The sequence below is a fragment of the Xyrauchen texanus genome, chromosome 4 (genome assembly GCF_025860055.1).
Source record: "Xyrauchen texanus isolate HMW12.3.18 chromosome 4, RBS_HiC_50CHRs, whole genome shotgun sequence".
Classification (NCBI taxonomy): domain Eukaryota; kingdom Metazoa; phylum Chordata; class Actinopteri; order Cypriniformes; family Catostomidae; genus Xyrauchen; species Xyrauchen texanus.
Window position 1 is genome coordinate 29,070,363 of NC_068279.1, and position 20,007 is coordinate 29,090,369.

The window sequence follows — 20,007 nt, forward strand, 5'->3', positions numbered from 1 at the left end:
CCAGGGTGTGCTGAGTGACTGCAGCGAGGTCTCCCAAGTAACCAAGTTGACCCATATGCAAGGGAGGAAAGTCACATGGGGTAACCTTCTCATGGTCGCGATTAGTGGTTCTTGCTGTCAGGGGAGCCCATGGTAAGTTGTGTGTGGATCGCAGAGTGTAGCATGAGCCTCCACATGCTGCGAGTCTCCACTGTGTCATGCACAATGAGCCACGTGATTAGATGCACGGATTGACTGTCTCAGAAGTGGAGGCAACTGAGACTTGTCCTCCACCACAAAGACTGAGGTGAGTAACCGTGTCACCATGAGCACCTACTAAGTAGTGGAAATTGAGCATTCCAAATTGCATTCCAAACTTTCAGTGCTTTGGCCCTAATAATAATAATAATAATAATAATAATAATAATCCTTAGTAGAACAATAGGGGCTGCATACTTTTGGTGCTTGGATTCTAATTATATAAGAAGAGAAAACTCTGGAAGGCATGGAAAATGTATTGCAATTACAGGCCCTAGAATTAAAATGTGATAACTGAATATTTCTATGTAATTTCCTTTCTTTAATTCCAAAAACCTTAAGAAAATGTGATAGACTTGTTTCCTTTCCTTGGTAACAGTGAAGCACAATGTGTGAAATAGCACCAGATGGCAAATTTGACATTCATATTAACTATTATACATTATTAAGTCAGAGGTAGGCATATGGAGAAAATTACACCAACTAATATTTTTTTTTTCCTGCAGTAGTTCAGAGTTTTACTTGTCATGGTAACATTTTCATAAAGCTAATTTTATTTTAAACCACATATTTCATATGTTCCAGATAAATGTTCCCTTTTCTTGACCAAAAATTTTAGAGATTTTAAATTTGCAATAACAGCTGGCTGGAAAATATCCTCCTTTTTGTTGAGCCCTGAGGAATGTTCGATACCTTACAAACTTAAATAACATTTTTGTTATGAAAACATATTTACAAGATCAATTATAAGATGTAGTGATAACACAGCGATAGTGCAAGTGACATTTCCGTCCAGTGGTCAAAACTGCTCTCACAACCGGCTCCAGTGATGGCTCTGAAAATACACTTTACCATCACTTTTCCACTTTATCCATAATTTACAAAATTTTGCACGCACATTACATGACACTCAACAGTAATCTTCACTCTGAGGCCAAGGTAATCGAAGGAAGCAGAGGGTAAAGATGAGAGTTTAGATGAAAGAGCTGAGATGCAACTCCAAATTAAGGGCTTAATAACGAATCCTGACTTATTACATAATAAATCATCATAAGATTGACTGACTGGAGCTGAACCAACAGGCATCAACCCAAAATGTGTCAGACTCCACAATAATCCTGGATTACTCTGAACAAGCCAAAGCACGTCTGATCTGACAACAGTTGATAACATACATGTGTGCATTCTATAAAACAAGCCTCTATAATTAAATGGGCAGACACTCCATTAAAACAAATCCACGTAGGAATTCTAAGAACTTTTTATTACTCAATTTTCCATTTAAACAGTTGCTGATACAGATGTCATTGATAATGAAAGGTACTTGTGCATCAGTACTAAAGGCTTTGAGTCACAATGCTATAGTAGACATGAAGGCATTGCTGACAAAACATTCACAAACATACACATATGGCTTTTGTCCAAGGTAATTTAAAATACTATAAAACAAAAGCTTACACATAAGCAATCAGGTGAGATAATTTTTCACATGAGATTTGATGAGTTAAACACTATTGGTTAATCTAAATATCCCTACGTTTTAAAATACAGTGGTCTTATCGGTAATGCTACATAGCTTGAAAATGATTGCTTCTGCTTCTGAAGACTTTTCAAAGACTGCATATGGGCATAAAAGCAATTCCAGTTGCCATAGCAATCAGTCAGTTGCATGAAATCAAATAAATGCCTTTGACATTAGCTACTGGTGACCTAGAAAACCTAAATATGGGAACCTACAGGGCACCATGAGCACGCATGCTCGCGTGCGCACGCACGCACACACACAAAGAGTAAAACAAACATCAATATTCTAATAAATGCTGATTACAATCTTGAGATGTCAAAAAGTATTATTTTTTTTAATTCTTACATAGATAGAGGAGCGTCAACCTGTGCAACAGACCAGCGATAATAACACATATCCAGAATATGGATGTACTATTGAATTCAGATTTTTACATACACTTAGGTTTAAGTCATTAAAACTAATTTTAACCACCCCACAGATTTTATATTAGCAAACTACAGTTTTGGCAAGTCGTTTAGGACATCTACTTTGTGCATGACATGAGTCATTTTTCCAACAATTGTTTACAGTCAGATTGTTTCACATTTAAATGACTATATCACAATTCCAGTAGGTCAGAAGTTTACATACACCAAGTTAACTGTACCTTTAAGCAGCTTGGAAAATTTCAGAAAATTATGTCAAGCCTTTAGACAATTAGCCAGTTAGATTCTGAGAGGAGGTGTACTGAATTGGAGGTGCCTGTGGATGCATTTTAAGGCCTACCTTAAAACTCAGTGCCTCTTTGATTGACATCATGGGAAAATCAAAAGAAATTAGCCAAGACCTCAGAAAAAACATTGTAGATCTCCATATGTCTGGTGTATCCTTGGGAGCAATTTCCAAATGCCTGAAGGTACCACGTTCATCTGTACAAACAATAGTATGCAAGTATAAACACCATGGGACCAATGCAGTCATCATACTGCTCAGGATCAATCCCAGAACAACAGCAAAGGACCTTGTGAAGATGCTGGAGGAAACAGGTAGACAAGTATCTATATCCACATTAAAACAAGTCCTATATTGACAGACTGCTTTGCAATGAAGCCACCATTGTTCCAAAACCACCATAAAAAAGCCAGACAACAGTTTGCAAGTGAACATGGTGACAAAGTTCTTACTTGGAGAAATTTCCTCTGGTCTTGGAGGCTTGCATGCTGAAGAACACCATCCCAATCTTGAAGCATGAAGGTGACAGCCTCATGTTGTGGGGGTGCTTTGCTGGTGCACTTCAAAAGATGTGAATTTCTGCCATCACTTCTAGATGGTACCATGGAGGAAGGAATATTATGTGGCTATTTTGAAGAAACATCTCAAGACATCAGCGAGGAAGTTAAAGCTAGGTCGCAAATGGGTCTTCCAAATGGACAATGACCCCAGCATACCTCCAAAGTTGTGGCAAAATGGCTTAAGGAAAACAAAGTCAAGGTATTGGGAGTGCCCATCACAAAGCCCTGATCTCAATCCGACAGAAAACTTGTGGACAGAATTGAAAAAGCGTGCGAGTAAGGAGGTCAACAAACCTGTCTCAGTTACACTTGTTCTGTCAAAGGAATGGGTCAAAATTCCAGCAACTTATTGTGAGAAGCTTGTGGAAGGCGACCAAATCATTTGACCTAAGTTAAACAATATAAAGGCAGTGCTACCAAATACTATCAAATTGTATGTAAACTTTTGACCCACTGGGAATGTGATATAGAAATAAAAGCAGAAATAAATCATTCTCTAATATTATTCTGACATTTCACATTCTTAAAATAAAGTAGTGATCCAAACTGACCTAAGACAGGGAATGTTTCCTACAATTAAAATGTCAGGAATTGTGAAAAACTGAGTTTAAATGTATTTGTATATAAACTTCTGACTTCAACTGTACCTGTAGCTAGTTGTAATTTTTCTCAGAGGTTTATTTTGAAGGCCAATCAGTATAGGCAGATATCCTAAAGCATTCGTAAAATAAAACCCTACTGAACATTTCCACAATTATTATCTAAAAAAAATAAAAAAGGAAAAAGAACATACTTTGACTTTGTGACAACATGCCCCAATAGTGGCTGGTTTAAAACGACCATCATTACATAACTGTCCCTCTCCTAAAAGTATACTAGAGTTATTTTAGTGATCCCTTGTTGTTTACCCTCTAGCAAAAATATGATATTGGAATTTTTGTTTAGCATAAAATTCAAAAATATATTTTAAATGGTTTTTAATTAGATGTCTGAAACTGACATGTAAAACCACTACTAGAGACACATTTGTCTAATAAGACTTTTTACTCAAAGCCATATTTACTATGAACCTGTGACAACTTCGTCATGTGACTTAGCCCCGGTCTGCCCTTTACGTATTTGAATATAGAACACATAAGCACAACATCTCTCTTTAATATAATTAAGTTCTCATCCAATGATAGCATGTATAAAAGTAGTTTGTAGAACTTGTAAGACACTCTCCAGTTCTGTGTGGCACAGTGACTAGCCTATTGCTGAGTTTGGTCCTTTTATTTTGCTGGTTACTTCTTTATTATTCAGAAGGTGAGTGGATGTAGCCTAAATATAAAGCTGGTCCTTAACTGGTACAGGGAATAAGTCCCCCCCTCATTACTCTCAACCACTGATTAAAATTCCAGTACTCCAGCCTCCTAGCCCAAGCTGTGCTGCCCTTATACTGTCATGGGACATCAACCTACATTAACAATCTCTGGCAGATAGTCAATCATTAAATCACATGCTGATAAAACACTAATGGCACATAAATTGTCCATCACTTATTAGGCATTGGCTGTGGCCACTGTACATCTCATCCTCTTAAAAAAAAATCACTTCAGAAATATGAAAATGCATGGTGGGCTAACATAAGCCATTGAATATAAAAAGAAAATTGATTGGTCTTTTATACATTCTGTGCCAGCAGACATATATTTTGTAGTACATGACAATATTACATTTCAAAAGGGCTTTGCAAACTGCAGACTGTCTATTCTTCCTCCATGGCATTACATTTTAAACAACAACAAATAAAATACGTAAATCTCCCAACTGAAATCAATATTTAAATATTTTTTTTTTTCAATGTCAATTTATAGAGATAATTTAAAAGTGTGTAATTTCTGTGACACTAGCCTCACCAAATGGAACTGCATAGATAAACATTGTTTTCAAGCATACAGTGCATTCATAATGTATTCAGATCCCTTCGATTCTTTTTTTGTTGTTGTTGCAGCCTTATGTTAAATGCTTTAAATTACTTTTTCCCCACATTAATATACACTCCATACCCCATAATGACAAAGCAAAAAATTGATTTTTGATAACTTATTAAAAGAAAAAAACTCAATGTGATTTTATTTTTTTATTTTTTATAATTTTGCAAAGTTATCAATAATCCAAACACACACTGTTTATTAAGGTAGTATTGCTGTGTCAGGCTGGACAGACCGCTCAATAAAATCAAGTAATGGATGAAAGTGATACAGGCTGAGAGACAGGCTGATTTTTCAGGGAAATCAACCTGTGGTTCATATATAGTGGTCCCTCCATTTTAATATGGGATGGAAGAAAGTATTTTAACATCCCAAAAATTACACTCAACAGCTTAAAATCCTGTGGTCATCCTGTATGCTTATAAGGTGAATACAAGGTCACCCTGTAACACTACACAAGCTAAACTACAAAAGTCAAACAATAATTTTTTTGAAGGAGAAATATGTAAACTTGACATCAACCATTTAAAATGGGTACTGCAGTCCAAATTCTAAATATTGGAGTGAGTTGTATCCCCCTCATCCCCAGATTCTAAACTCACACGGGTTGCCAAGTTCAGAACACGCAACAGGAATGAGCAAACTGACAATGGCAAATGACGAGCCTTACACTGTATGTTGATCAGCTAAAGTATCCGATTGCAATGTTTGTTTGCACATTATAAACCAGTTAATGTGGATTTTTTATAACTCTGTCAATGTTAGCTAAATGTAATGCTGGCTTTCATGGCTGCAGCGCGCCATGTTTGCCTGCTAACGTGTTTAAAATATGGCAACCCGGGGTGTCGAAATACTTCTGAAAAACGGGCAGTCGGCGGGAGCATACATTCCAGCCTGGTATGGTAATTTCAAAGCAGAATATACTGGCTGTAGCATTGTTTTCGGAGAAGCCAATATTACAACTTAGCATGTTTCATAAATCTCTGATAACATATGACATTTTATGCTTTAGTACAGTAAATACAGCTGTGGCTAAAAGCATTGGCAGTGACATAAATTTTGTGCTGCTTCAGCATTTGTAGATTATTTTGTCACATGTTTCTATGGCTTACTGGAAAACAATGATAAGCATTTCATGAGTTTTAAAGGCTTTTATTGGCAAACACATTCAATGTATGGAAAGAGTCAATATTTACAGTGTTGACCCTTGTTCTTCATAACCTCTGCAATTCGCTCTGGCATGCTGGATATCAGCTTCTGGGCAAAATCCTGACTGATGGCGATCCATTCTTGCCTTATTAGTGCTCAGAGTTGATCACAATTTTTGAGCTTCTGCTTGTCCACTCACCTTTTGAGGATTGACAACAGGTTCTCTATGGGATTAAGATCCGGGGAGTTGCCTGGCCACGGATCCAAAATTTAAATGTAATGATCTCCGAGCCACTTCATTATTACTCTTGCCTTGTGACACGGTGCTCCATCATGCTGGAAAACGCACGGATCATCACCAAATTGCTCCTGGATCATTGGGAGAAGCTGCACTTGCTGGATGTTTTGATACCATTCTTTATTCATGGCAGCCTCTTTGTGAGAGAGCCCACTCCCTTGGATGAAAAGCAACCCACACATGGATGGTCTCAGGATGCTTCGCTGTTGGCAAGACACAGGACTCATGGTAGCGTTCACCTTTTCTTCTCTGGACTATCGATTTTCCAGATTTCCCAAACAGTCGGAAGGGGGCTTCATCAGAGAATGTAACTTTGCACCAGTATTCTGCGGTTCAATCCTTGTACTTCCTGTAGAATTTCAGTCTGTCCTTGATGTTTTCTTGGAGAGAAGTGGCTTCTTTGCTGCCCTTCTTAACACTAGGCCATTGTCCAAAAATCTTCGCCTCACTGTGCGTGCTGGTGCACTCACACCAAACTGCTGCCAATATTGAGCAAGCTCTGCACTGGTGGTGACATGATTCCATAGCTGACTCCTCAGGAGGAGACGGTCCTGGCTCTTGCTGGACTCTCTGGGATGTCCTGAAGCCTACTTCACTGCAGTTGAACCTCTCTCCTTGAAGTTCTTTATACGGTAAATGGTTCTTTCAGGTGCAATATTCTTTGCAGCAATTTCCTTGCATGCAAGGCAATTTTAATGCAAATCGATGATGGCTGCACGTCTTACTTTAGAGGTAAACATTGCTAACAAGAACACAATGATTGGAATGACTTCTTCCCTCCTTTTATAGCAATCAGTCTGCTCTTATAATCAGAATGATAGTGTGATTACACCTGACTAGTACTCATTCACACTTTCCCAGGTGCTGCTTATATGATTAGTGAAATAATGTTAGCTGGTCATTTTGTGCCAGGGCCAAAAAACTGTGAAATTTGTGTTTTTGTGATAAAGTTCATTGTTTAGGCCAATGAAGCTTTTTGCAATTATTTAAAATGCATCAGATCACTCTGCACAATAATCTAGAAACAATGTGAATCAACACAACAACAACTGAAGCAGCAAAATTTGCGAAACACAAAATGTAAGTCACTGCCAATACTTTTGGCCACGGCTGTATACTACATAAATGTTCCTTTAAGACAAGTGTTTTTTAAAAATTTTTATAAACCTCCCTAGAACTGTCTACATCCATATAGCAAATAGATAATGCGTTACAACAGAAAAGGTTGACAAACGATTTGACAACTGTATGTTTACGGTGAACAAAGCTCTGCAATAAAATCTATTTGGCTTTGGCACATTGTAGTTACATTAATCCTTAAAGCTCATCTCAATGGAGTTAAGCCTTCTGACAAAATCTTGTGTGTAGACTGCCTCAGGAGCACAGTCCTGTGGAGAAAGCCATCGTTCCACAAGCATATGTTAGCATAATATTAGGACTTGATCCTCTTGTGTGTCTGAGGGAAAGCTGGATTGTCCCAGGTATCATTAGTCAGAGAATGCAAGCCTGGTGCCGAATGCAAGCTTGGCGAGTCGAATATGATCTCCTACTGTGAGCATCCTCAGTCAGAACTATGATGAAATTTAAAGAGCTATGGGCCTGTAACCTAAAACATATCCCAAATTACCTGGGTTGGGCAGCATTTAGAATTTAAGAATTGGCTCCCATTAATGAGTTGGAATTTAAATTGAATTGGACACACCCCAAAAGGAAGTTGTATTAGAATGTGCATTGGGAAAAAACTAAATATCATATAAAAAGGATACAAAAGTAATCCATTTGACTCTAGTGTTTAAATTAATTTCTTCAGAAGCGATATACATGGGTGAAAAACAGAACAATATTTAACTCCCTTTCTAACCTAAATCTCCACTTTAACTGTCACTTTCAGATGTAAATGTGAAAGTGGAGATTTTGAGTAAAAAATGGACTTAAATATTGTTCTTCTGAAGATGTGAATTTAACCACTGACACATTATGGGTTATTTCTATGTTTCCTTCATGTGACTTTTGAAGTTATAAAAGGTCTGGTCACATTCACATGCATTGTATGGACCTACAGATTTGAGATATTCTTCTATTCTTCAGCTGAAGAAAGTCATACACATCTAGGATGTCAGTTACGTAAATGCATACATGGTTCTACCCCAAAATACTGAAGTATGACTGCACATGCTTTGACATCAACATGTGAAGCTCTTCCCTTTATGAGTATATCTATTTTCCTATCTTCACTATGCTTAGTTGCATTTCATTATTTGAATTTAGGGTGATTTCTTTCCTGTTGTATGTGACCCTATCAGAACAGACCCGCAACTGATTTTGAGCAGCAAATTGATTTTTTGCTCAGCTGTTGAGCAAAAGCTTGTTTCAATTTGAAAAATCAAACACAATCCCAGGATTTACAGCAACAATATGTTGGTTAACTGAAAGTTTTCAGTGACAATAAAAACAGTCAGTTAGTTTTGTTGCAAATGACCAGATGTCTGGTGAAGTAACTTCAAACATTAATATGCACAGAGCAGAGAAAGTATTGTTTGCTTACAGAGTTGTGATCCCCCAGCGGTTTTTCAATCAGTGTCCCAAATATGGTGGTCTGCAAAAGAAGGTTGAAATCAATCAAAAGAGGAAATGTCAGCACAATCCAAAGTTGACAGAGAGATCATGATCAACATCTAAAATTATTAAGTTTACTGATTTCTAATTAAATGAAGAGGTGGAAATATCACATGATTGTTGTCACGATTAAGGTTCAGAAGATCACAAATAAGCAGAGAAGACGCTTAAAAACCAGATTAGAAGCTGATACAAAGCCATTAAACAAAGTTAGTTACTGCAAGCTAGATCTCAAGCTCAGATTTCCCTTAACTCATTTAATGCTTGTTTACGGAGGAAAAAATACAGGCAAATGCTATTTTTTGTTTTGTTTTCTAAATGTGAATTTTTATATGGCATTTTCATGATATTACATTTTTTTTTAAGTTGTGGATTGTTGCATCATTTTCTTTTTTCTGCACTTTGCATAATAAATTATTTATCATGTTTTGCATACTACAGAAGTCTTTTAAATGTACAACCACCTATACAAACAGTATTATGGACCTTATTCAAACGAGTTCCCATGCTTGATGGAATGTGTCATGTCTATTATATTGATAATATTGCCAAGATATTGCAAAAGTGACACAATTTCAATAATAACGCCAAGACAGATGCTGGCGACTCATGAGAATGCGGAGAATAATTTTATGCATTTTTTTATGAACATTTTGTACTCAAAAATGGAAAGCATAATTCCAGAAAAAAATTAAGCAATAAATATCTTCAGTCTATATGAGTGAAAAATTATTAAATCAGGTTAACTTGAAAGGATTTCAGGGGATATTTCCTAACTCAACACATTTCCAGAGGCTGTTATGCAGAACACAGGAGAACAACACCTCTGATATTTAATAACTGTGGCCAAGGAATAATGACCATAATAATAGAGTGGAATTCATTACCAATATGAGCAGGTGTCAATATGAGCAGGTGTCATCAAAATGAATGGAAATCACATGACTGTAATGTAGGCTTGTTTGGCTAATTAAAGTCTAGACATTTAAATAACAAATGAGACAAAACAGCAGAAAGTGCCTCACCCTGCAAGTCCATTAGTGAGTGATCTAAGGCAATTATCAAAACAAAAGGGTTGAGTTAGATAGCCTGGTAGCCATGGCACAGAACGAGAAAATGACAGAACAGGCAAGCAAAACAAGTCATGCATGTAATTGCAGTAAAACAATACAATCACTACAATGGCTTGAATCACAATGGGCTACACTAACAATCCCCACACCCCTGCAAAATACTTGAAAGTAAAGTTCAATGTCCTGTCTTGCATTTATTGTGGTTGGCGTGGTCAAAGAGTAATCCATGTGGACTAAATCGAAAGTTTGGCACAGCTGGAAAATATGTGACCCCAATGTATAATCTGAGCTGAATCATTCATCGGTTTATTGATTATAATCCGTTATTAGTTCCGCATCCTCTTTTAAATCCTTAATTCTCAAGCTCTGAATAAGTTTAGAGACAGTGTAAACTACAAAGGTTGCCATAAAATAAGGGTCAATGACACACATTTTTTGTGCAGATGTTACATTTTTAAAAAACACATTGCAAATGCAATTCACAAAATACAATTATTTAAATACATCTTCTGTGATAAACATGTTTTCAATTACGGAGTTCAAAGTCATTTAGATATATATTTTTTTATTCTGGGTCTTAAAGTAATGTCATGTGGTGTAATCGTTTGGCAGTGAAAAAAAATTTAAAATAAAAGTCTCATTAAAAGTTGGCAATATTAAAAAGAAATTGAAATTTTGGCACAAGTAGTGCATAATAATATTTTAATATTATTTCTTAAAAACATTAAGCACTAAAATATAATTATTATTTGAAAAACGTTTGTCCACCAAATCAAAGTCACGTTCAACCAACATGTAGGTAAAAACATAACAAGAGAGGGCCACTGTACACCCACATATCACTAAATATTAAAAACAAAATATGAAAAAATTTTGTTCAGTTCATTCGATGCAACCCTTGATTCTTGATTTAAAATTATTTTTTTATTTAATAAATTTTCCCCACAATATAAGTTTGATAAATAGTTTTTTAAATTAATGATTAAGTCGCGTTTTTTCACCCCTCCTCCCGCTGTACACCAGTTTTACAATTTCTCCCTATAAACTCACTATTTTCCGCATCCACATTTTGCTAATGAGAATGTATTGAGCTGTGTTATCACAACATTCGACAGACCGGAAGCAATTAATTTCCAATGGAAAGTCGCACGGGGTCTGTGTGGGGTTCCGATGTCTCCGGATGCGACAATTTCGGATCCGATTTCAGCTTCTGCTATGTTTAAATATTTCAACTCGTGCGACTAGACTGACCGGAAGTGCTGTATTCATGCAAAACTATCAGCGCGAAGAGAGAAATAAATAGATTTTGACCTAAAATTTATACTAAATGCCTGCTACTTCGGAATTTTGTCAGAAATTATTTCTTACGTCGCAAATTTAGCACAAAAACTTAAGAGGTTTTTTTTTTCTTCTCCTTTCATATTGTTAAATTATAGATAATATGTCTGTTGCTCCCCCTTCCCTGTCTGTTTGTTTGAGTGGATGTTATTTTATTTCTAAAGACAATAAAGAGTTGATCACAAAAAAAACTTTTTAGTGATTAAATGATTAAAAATCACATCTATGAATTTCTGCTTTATATTTGTTCAACTATGGCAATGATGTTGTTGCTGTTAATGATCATAATATTAACTATAAAGTAATAATGATAACTTTTTTATTACTAACAAAATCACACACAGTAATGTAATTGAGGTAAACCTTTGGTAGCTTCTCAATGAATCAAATCCATTGCAAGCAAAATGACAGTTCATCACAACTGCCACTAGGGAGAGAAGTTTGGCAGTCATATGTGAATGTCAGAGACCGTGAAAAGGCAGCTTTAGACCTCCAGGTAGGTTGCCACCCATCCTGTAAAATACGGCATCGTTCCGCATTTAAAAATGAAATAATGCATCCTGTATCGAATCAATACTGGACGTGATATGTCCCGTAAGCTGGTCAGATGGTGATATCGTTCCAGACCGTTAATTTAATCGTTGGACATTTTTGACAGTGGTAAGGGGCTTTAATCGTTGCCAAAGTTGCTTACACTAAATACTGAGTTAAGAGTTTGAATACTTCAATGCAAATTTATTAAAAAGGAAAAACTAAAATATTACAAAGTTATCAAAAATCTGTTTTTTGCTTTTGTCATTATTGGGAATGGAGTGTAGATTGATGTGAATAATATACTAAAATAATTTAAAGCATTTTAGCATAAGGCTGCAACATAATGAAATGCGAAAAAAAAACCTTTATGAATGCACTGTATACTGAAGATATATACATGTAACAATTTACAAATATTGAACAGTTACGTAGTAGTAGCAGTTGATGAATGTTTTTAATATACAAAGCACATATAACATACACTACATGTCCAACAAATTAAATGTGTTTGTTGCAAGGGTCCCCTTCAGAAGTTCCAAGTGGTGTATTCACTACAAGTGGTACCAGAGTGCAGAAGCAGGGTATAAACATTTATGTACTATATTTATGCTAATCAGTCTTGTGTAGACAAGGTTCTTAAAGGCACAGTTCAATTATGTTATTATTTGCTTACCCTCATGTTGTACCATATGACTTTTTCATCCAAGTGAAAAAGTAGACTTAAGGCAGAATGTTGGATGATAGCCTCAGTCCCTGTTCACTTATGGCACTTTTCCACTGCATGTTACGGTTCGACTCGAATCTGCTCGCTTTACTTTTCTGTAGAGATGCACCGATTGTGAAATTCTGGGCTGATAACGATGTTTAAAATAACAATTTGTCTGATGCCGATACAGATTTGTTTTTGCTGTTGTTTAATCCCCCTTATGTGCCAGTGAAACAAAGAAATATTCATTATAAAAAATGAATTAGCTATTTTTAAGTGTTACAGCCCTGCATCACACTATCTTTGAGCACAAATTAAATCATACAAATTTATGAAACAACGTTTAATATAACCTTCTTTCAAATAACAAAGACTCTTTGTGAAAGAAAATTGCAAAAAAACTTTTTCAAGAGCCTTTTTAGCCTGCTATACAGCAGAATTTTTCTAGCACTTATTTTAAATCAAACCACACGTGCACACCTCATCCGTTGCCCTCATTTACATTTATGCATTTGGCAGACGCTTTTATCCAAAGCGACTTACAGAGCCCTTATTACAGGGACAATCCCCCCGGAGCAACCTGGAGTTAAGTGTCTTACTCAAGGACACAATGGTGGTAGCTTTGGGGTTAGAACCTGTGACCTTCTGATTAACAGCCCTGTGCTTTAGCCACTACACTACCACCACTCCACTGCCCTCTTATGTCATGCCAGAGTCGTGTCTAGCCAGTGGCTGTGGGTGGTATTATAGTACAACCTGTTGGATCTTCTCCGAAACTGCAGCTGGGTAGGCAACTGTTGTCCAAGTCGACAGCAAATAAACAAGACACATAAACAGATAATCATCGGCCACTGCCATCGGTGAAAGACATCGTATTTGCCGATGGGCCGATGTCAGTCAACAGGGCGAAAATCGGCCGATACCGATGTTTGGCCGATACATCGGTGCATCCCTACTTTTCTGAGCTTGCTTTTTAGCTTTATCACCTCTACTGCCATGACATCATCTTAAACACGACACAAACATTACAGACCATAAACAATAACACAACTGCTAGCTGTTAGCTACTAGCTCATTGTGCTGCATAAAGCAGTTGTTGCATGGTGATTTTACACAAGTATAACAGTTAAATTGGCCTGGTTGTTTTAAAAGCAAGCTTCCAGTAGCTGGTCAACTAAATAAAGCGAAGTTTTCAAGCAGAATATAGAGTTACCATAATAAAACATACCATCCTCCATCGTGGACTCCAATAACGCCATGGCCAAGTCCCTGGCACTCTCTTTGCCATATATAGCGTCCATTTGGTCGAACCACTTCCACTTTCTTCTGTTTGAACCACTCCGGCTTGTGTTACTTGATGGTTCTGCTGTCACTTTAAATTTTATTTTTTTTTTTACTTTTCCCTACACTGTTGGTAGGTTTGGTGGTAGTCGTGTGCGGACAATTTTTCGCTTCACAGTTTCATCCGTCGCTAACGAGAGGAACGTCTGCACCTCGTTTATTGACCACAGCGTGGTTTCGCACACAGCCATTTCATTTTACAATTCGAAAGTCGTGTGAATAAATGATACTGTTATAGCTTTTGCTAACTTTAAAACTAGTGGGTTGATGTACCGTGTCTCAAATCCAGTGACGCTGTTACTGACGATTCTCTCTGACCAATCAGTGATCTGCAGGGTTTTTGTCACATTTAGTATCTGGTCGGCTCACTTGGAACCTCGACAGAGGTGGTACTAAAAAAAGTAGTACTAGGTACTATCCACAGTGGAAAACCCCCTAACCCTAAAATGCTAGCAGATACGGAGCTGTACCGTGCAGTGGAAAAGCCCAATTACATTGTATGGGTGTCATTACCATTTTTCAAAATGGATCTTCCTGTGACACTGGAGAATGAAAGTCATAAAGGTTTGGAACAACAAGAATGTGAGTAAATGACAACATAATTCTTTTTTGGGTGAGCTAACCCTTTAATGCTTGTAGACTTGCAGTTAGTGAACTTGAGTTTAATAAATTAAGTTTGCTGCAGCAATTCTGTGTATGTCCGAACGCAAGATTCAAGTTTTCCAATAATCTTCATAATCTTCAGCAATGCAAAGTACGCAGTCTAAATCGGGGTCAGGGTAGCGAGTAGTGATGCTCACTGCCACCCCTGGAATCACAAGTTCGATTCCAGGGTGTGCTGAGTGACTCCAGCCAGGTCTCCTAAGCAACCAAATTGGCCCAGTTGCTAGGGAGAGTAGAGTCACAAGGGGTAACCTCCTTGTGGTCGCAATTAGGGGTTCTCGCTCTCAATGAGGCGCGTGGTAAATTGTGCGTGGATCGCAGAGAGAAGCGTGAGCCTCCTGTGCTGTGAGTCTCCGCGGTGTCATGCACAACGAGCCACGTGATAAGATGCGTGGATTGACTGTCTCAGAAGTGGAGGCAACTGAGACTTGTCCTCCGACACTCGGATTGAGGAGTAAGCGCGCCAAAACAAGGCAGAAAGGGAACGCTTTGTCCTCAGGAGCAAGGAACCAGACACACTGTTTGCTCATAGTAACATCAGACTCTGGCAATGAAGGAGCCAGCAGTGTCTGGAAGGCTTTTTGCTTTACATTCCAAACACTGAGGGAATCCATGCTGTTGTTAGAGGTGCGCCAGCCCCTTCTAATCATTCAGACAATTTCCTCTTCTGCCATAGTGTAAAACAGATGTTCACCACTCGCCGACATATCTAAGCAAATAGAATTTCACCTAATTTTAGATTAAACTAAAAAGGTCTTCAAACATGGTAACAAGCAGAGACATGCACAAAGAAATCCTTTGAATTCATCCTGTGGTGATTTGGCCATGGTCTAGCGACGTCTGTGTAGAGCGAGGCCAGGAGGAAAACGGTAAGGATTGACACCTGTGGGAAATGGTCTCTTAACAGCTGTTTGGCGTTTCAGTGAGAGTTAGAGGGGTCCAGACTGCCGGAGGAGAGAGAGAGAGATGCACAATGCTGACTGTGTGCTCATGCATTTTATGTTTTGCTGATAAGCACTTTGTTGATTGATGCTGAAAAGCATAGAAATAAAATCTCATAAAATAAGAAATAATCTTCCCGGCTCCCGCTTCCTCCTCCAGAAAGAACTCAAGATAGTCAGAGAATTTGTCACATACCCCCATTCCACTGCCACCTAAATTTCAAAGTGGTAAGCTTAACAAATTCAACTAATCACTAATTGATTAGGAGTTTATCAGGTCACACTGTAGGGTAAGAGCCAATATACGAAACAGCTTATGCACCCTTATGCGAGTCTAAAATAAATTAAGAATGTGATTGCTTATTTGGCTATGTAAACATGGAACAAACTTGGCAGTCTGTACTGAAATTCATACAATGAGTATGATGGGGAAAGTGAAAAGAGATTATAAAACAGATAGTTCAGACTATAAATTCTGCTTAGATGAGATGCTTTTATTCCATATTTATTCCATTTCCCTCATGGACAGACAGGTCAGAATCGATGCTAAGCACTGACCAAACCTCTGTCTGAGGGCAAACATCTTAATTAATCTTCAGACATCTGAAGGGTGTCTGGCTGTTTGAAATTGTTGATCAGTCTTCCTGGAGTGTTCTGTGTTTTCAGAAATCATCATTTTAGAATATAGACCATTTCAAGGACTGTTCGTCAGTCTAAGGAAGTGACGTCTTTATCCCTTAAGCATTTCTGGCTAGTTGTCAAACTCATTCAAAAACAAAAGCAGGAGGCGCTTCATTCATAGTGACTTTTAACACGATTAATGTTATTAATATTATTAAAGTTAATACGATGTAAACAGAATGTCATTATTAAAATTTGGACCATGTTGTTCGGTGGCTGAATGCTCCATGGATGCCTGGAATTTAAATTAAAGTGTTTAGATTTCTGAAAAAGCAACCACATGTGTATGCATGAACCGCTGCAATGAAGTGAGATGGCTGGATACGTGCATTATTAACAACTGTAGCAAAAATCTCATCTGGTGAATTACATTTTCCAACTATTAGTAAGTTTGAAAGTTAAGAGTTAAGCTGGATAGTTAAGTCAGAGAATTTCTTTACGGGCTCTAAAAGAGACTATAGATCTTACTTTGACTAAGTCACGCGCTTACAGCGTTAACAGCTTAATTGATTACAATAGGAGCGATCCAATATTCCCGATCTAGCCGCTGAGGAAATAATTGTGAGCATCTAAACTACGATACACTTTTATTGCCTCTTACATAGACAAGCTCAGTATAAATAACACGTTTGGATAAGTCACTTCAGGTAAACATTTGATGTTCTTTGAGAAAACTTAAGTGTTATTTAAAGGATCCAGTAATAACACTAGGGTTGGGCGATGTCCCCTAAATTGGCAGTTGACGATGTTGACAGTAAAACATCGCGATGGACGATGATATCGTCGGCGGGGCGGGGGGTAAATAATTTCATATAATTTTCAAAAATGATATGACAAATTATAATTTCGTTCAACTAATGACTCGTCGGCGCTTTATCAGTAGGTTGCACGACACGTGAAGCATTTTTTTTTGGCTTTCACTTAAGAAGAGTTGTGCACTTTTTATTTTAATATATCTCTTTACATAGATATTTTTTTTCTACTGAAAAACTATAATTTTGTTATTTTACTAGCCCAACTAATTAGTAGCCTACTCATCCAGGCTTTTTAATATATTGCGCCTAAGAAAAAAAAGTCGTCTTTGGGCAGCCTTCTTGCGAAGAGAGCAGCCACAGCCACGCTCACTGATGAGCAAAAGGCCGAGGCAGAAATGACCATGTACCTGCAGGAAATGGCCATTGATGGGAAAGAGGACCCGCTGACTTGGTGGAAAACGAACGACAAAATGTTTCCGTTCATTGCAAGGTTAGCACGGAAATATCTGCGCATATGTGCTACCAGTACTCCATCAGAGCGGGTCTTCAGCACAGCGGGTAGTGTAGTTACTCCAATCCGCAGCTTATTAAAACCAGATAAAGTGAATATGTTGGTATTTCTGGCCAGAAACATCGAAATTTAAACATGGTCTATGGTGAAAGATATTAGACTTCTTTACGCATTTTTCGCCATCCGTTGCGGAGCTATTCGATTTTGCATATTATTTTTTAAACGTTCATTTGTGTAGTTCATATGACCACTTTACAATATTTCAATAACATAATTTATTTTGTAGCCTGTGCTGAAGTTAATTGTGCTGCTAATTATAAGTGAAATGTTAATGCCGAGTTTCGGTCTGAGTGTTGTTCCCGTTTTCTTGTTCTTTATTTGTTGTTCTTCTATGTTTTAATAAATGTGTGTTATTCATATTCAACTTGTTTCTTTCATTTGATTTGACATTATGGATTTATGGCCAAGGAAATTTTTCTTTAAAAGTACTAACCAGACAAAAGTTATTTGACGTTCGCTGGTCTGGGTTTATATTTTAACTGCCGCTTCAGTGTATACAAGAGCTATGTGACAATGAGCAAGATTTTCTGAGACACTACAACTACTAATAATTAATTAATAAAGGCTTAAAATAAAATATTTTAATCTAAATGTACAGTGTAAGACATGTAAAAAAAAGACAAGAAGCTAACAATGTCAAGATCAATATTTGTGTAGCCTGCCTGACACGGTATTTTCACAGACTAACACGTCACGTCTCTGGCATATACTACAGTATTTAAAATAGCATATTAGTTATATTCTCAATTTAATTTACAGAGCAATCCCTGCAAAGTGTTTAGGTTAACTATAGAAGAGACTAGGATTAGTGAGTCACACTAGCAAGACTCGCAAAAGGGGGCGTGGCATCACGATGGTGGCTCTACATCGTGATGTTGGTCAGCCATCACGATGGACGATGATATCGTCCATCGGCACAACCCTAAATAACACCTCATTGTTCTTATTTTTATTTATTTATTTTTTTCAGTTCCAGTATTTGCACATATCTTGATTCTAAAAGTGCACACTAGTCATTTTGTTTTACAGTTCTGGGTTATAAATATAAACATTTCTTTGTCATTGTTTATGTTGTTGAACTGGTCTATAGCTTAGTGCTAGAGTCCAGGCTTTTAGATAATGTTTTTTGTGATTGTGACCTGGTTATTTCAATAATTTAAAATGGCAGCTTAATAACGGTTTATAGTGGAAATGTATTTTGATCAATTAAGCAAGGTTAAAAGTAAATATATTGTTGTTTAACAAAATAATGAACACTTATGTTTTTGGTTGAATGACCATTGGTTTGCAACATCAAGGCACCTAATTATAGAGGATTATAATTATGTTACTTATGATTCAGTCAAATATAAAACAACAACCATTACAATGAAATGGTCTCAAAAGAAAAGCTCTTTAAAAGTCCCCAACACTTGCAAATAACATTCTGGCATAAGTGCTGCTAAATATGACAGTGGAGTTTCTTCTTAACAGTGGTGATGTAAAATAAATAGAGGATAGGCATAGGATTAAGCTGCCTATGGTAACTCTGTATTACCCACTGTGATAACACTGGCCATGTTTATGTTGGGTCATAGGTGAACGCAACCTCCCACATTAGTGGAGAGCAGCTGCTACTGAAAAAACAAAGGTGTTTGTGTGTGTGTGTGTGTGTGTGTGTGTGTGTGTGTGTGTGTGTGTGTGTGTGTGTACTCCAGCAGAAGTTTAGATTGTGATTAAGACTATTCCCTTCCCAGTTAGTTTTAGTTCTCAAATCAGATTGGACGAGCTGCGTTCCATGAGTACTGATATACAGTACAACAGAACTGGGATGCTTCACTATTTGTATGACTCCACTTGTCGTTGTTTGTGTGTTTCCAAATAGTGAGCGTCTTTTATGCCAGGGGCTTTGAAACTGGGGTCCAGGGACCCCATTGGGGGTCCATGAAAATTTCAAAGAAAATTTTAATAAATAAAATGTTTCTCCTCAGGTTTATACATCTATTGTTACTCTAATAGTGGGGAGAAAAGAATAAACTTAATACAAAGTAAATATTTTATAAAGATAATCATTTTTAAATGTTTTTAAATTCAAGGTACAATTTTTGCAAGCAACACATTATCTTTATAATCACGCTTACATTTTTTCTCTGGGTCTTTATACATAAAAATATCATGTTTATAGCTTGCGTTATATTTTAGGGAGGGAATTGTTTACATTTGCGTTCCTCAGCATCATAAAGTTTGAAAACCCCTGTTTTATGTTTCAAATGTGTAATTTAATCATTGACCCAACTGATTTATTAAAAAACATTGTTCACATATAACATCGGTTCTTTACCACAAGTGGACA